Below are 2,544 nucleotides of genomic sequence, written 5' to 3' on the forward strand. Positions count from 1 at the left end.
TGTTCTAATTTCATAATCATAATTAAGATAGTTGATACAATTTTAACAAATCGTCAAAGCCTGAAGTCCAAAATTTTGTGGTTAGAAAATTAGGTTCTAATGTTCTTTATTGGCATTGTTACTTTTTATTTTGTTTATATAATCTACTATGTTTTAGTTTGAACTTTACTTTGTTGACATTTTTTTTTTTAAATGGACAAAATTATTAGGAAGGTCTCTCTAAATTTTGTCTTAGGCTTCAATTTGTCACGGGACGGCCCTGAGTATGTTATAAAGACCATATAAAACCTGCAGGATTTTAACATATTCTAACCTGGAGGGGTTGAAATAACACACTGAAAAAATTCTGCAACTAAAAGAATGATAAATATGTTAGTAGATGTGATAGCCTTCCTTTTGGATTGCTTGTACTTACAAGGCGTAAAAAAGGTGTTTGAATTTAACAAAAACGTTATCCCACATAGAGGTCCAAGCTTATGTGATAAGTAATCAACTATCATTAAGTCAGAGAATCAGATAAATGACGCAATTTCAGCCCATGTGGATAAATTACCCATTGATATGATAAAGTTAGGGTGCTGCTATATTTGGGCTCCGTGGACCAGCTGCGCAGAAACTCAAAACCCAATAACAAGGCCGTATCGTGTATGTCTCAAACGCAAAAACAGAAAATCCCGTAAGCAAAAGCTCAACGACAGAGGAGGTTCCACCCTACCACACCGCCAGAAAAGAAAGAGAGCAACATTGCAAAGGCGAGGTGGAGGCTGCAGAGTATGCGCAACAAACAAAGAAAGAAAGCATAGTCGAGAAGTTGCATCTGTTATGCCTCTTAGAAGAAAGGGAGGATGGAATGGAAGAGTTCTACGAAACAAGGTAGAAAGATCGCAATCGAAGTGAAGAAGGAAAAACTTTGCCTAGCTAGGTTTTGTGTTTAAGTGTTTAACAAACCTACGCCCCTTTTTTCCTTTTCTTTTTCTCCCTTCTTGAGAGGACCTATTTCCCTTTTCTCCCTTTTCTCTTTTGTGAAAAGAGAGGGCCCAAAAAGCCCACACCAAAAAAAAAAAAAAAACCAAGAAACGTACGTTAAGACGTTGCGCCATCTTTATCCTCTTTACTTTAGCTCAAGTTACAGGGACAAGTTGAGTTTAATTTTTTGTGCATGTTGGATCTAGTTTAGATCCTACATTCATTTATCTGTAGTAACAACTCATATTTAATCCTTTTTGCTCCAAATACTATTTTGTTTGTTTAGGAAATAAGGTGCCTCTTGCAGATGATCGAATAATTGTGAAATAAAACCAGGAGCAGGCATCAAATGCTCCCACCATTAGGGCTGGGCACCCAAAACCGAAATCCCGCTCCAAAATTTTCTGGGTGTTGTGTATAATTGTTGATACCTGAGGTGAATGATCCATTTTTCCAAGAACAAATTTGGCGAATGTGTGTAGGATTCGGTATCCCGAATTGGGCCCGGGCCCGACCCGATCCTGATCGGTTTCTGAACCTTCGGTATCAGATTTAAAAAACCTAAATCCCGTCCCGTTCTGTCTCGAATAAAATTTCCGGTACCGGGTTCGGTATCAGTTAGTGACCGACCCGTCCCGGCCCGTGCCCAACCCTACCCACCATACATAATACAGATTAATAGACATTGTACATTAAGACATTATTTTGTCAACAAAATTACTACAACTACCTTACTGAGCAGGGCCGGTCCTGAGAATTCAGAGACCCAGTGCGAAAATTTGACAAAGGCCTTATGTTCATTGCATAATGATTTAAAAAAAAAAAAAAAGAATGGGTACAATAAAAAAAATGTTATGACAAATTATTGAATAATATAAAAAAAATCTACTAACAAAAGGAAAAAGAAAATCCTAAACCCTAAAGGAATGTGAGATGTAAAAAAGACAAAGAAAAAGAGAGAAGAAAAAGAGAATCAGGGACACGGAGAGTGAAAGAAAAAGGAAGATTAAAAAAGAAAAAAAAATCAGGGACACCGAAGGTTTAAAAAAAAAAAGGAAGAGAAATAAAGATTAAAAATGGAAGTCTGGGATTTGAACCCATGACAAGGATATAAAAACCCAAGCGTGCCTTGGCCAGCCTACCAACTAGACTACACAAGATTCTATGCATGGATGGGGAACTAAATTAATTATATTCATTTGTACCTATATATACTCGAAACTCAAAGTCGGAGGCCTCCAATTTTCGGAGGCCTTGTGCAGCGGCACTACCTGCACACCCTCAGGGCCGCCCCTGTTACTGAGGGACTCATCATAGTGATGGAGTTATTTTGAGACACCACATCAATGGAACTTCCTAGCTAGTTCAGTTTCATAGCTGCTGAGGTTTCTCAGATTGAGTTGTGCTGCCAAACACTCTTTTAGTTCCATCACAACATTGCTCATGACTGGCCTCTGCAGATACACATGCCATTGCTATCTCAACAGCTTTCCAGGCAGAGTTGACATTGAAGTTTCTCTCTAACATCGGATCAATGATACTGTAAATGTGTCCTTGCGGAAGCATGAGTTCAACCCA

General features: G+C 38.4%; 1 pseudogene; it reads right to left on the reverse strand.

Moving 5' to 3' along the window:
* Positions 1 to 2,268: 2,268 nt before the first annotated feature.
* Positions 2,269 to 2,544, reverse strand: part of LOC112184640 — a 32,404-nt pseudogene continuing 32,128 nt past the window's right edge.

This window comes from Rosa chinensis, chromosome 2 (assembly GCF_002994745.2).
Source record: "Rosa chinensis cultivar Old Blush chromosome 2, RchiOBHm-V2, whole genome shotgun sequence".
In the NCBI taxonomy this organism is placed as follows: Eukaryota; Viridiplantae; Streptophyta; class Magnoliopsida; order Rosales; family Rosaceae; genus Rosa; species Rosa chinensis.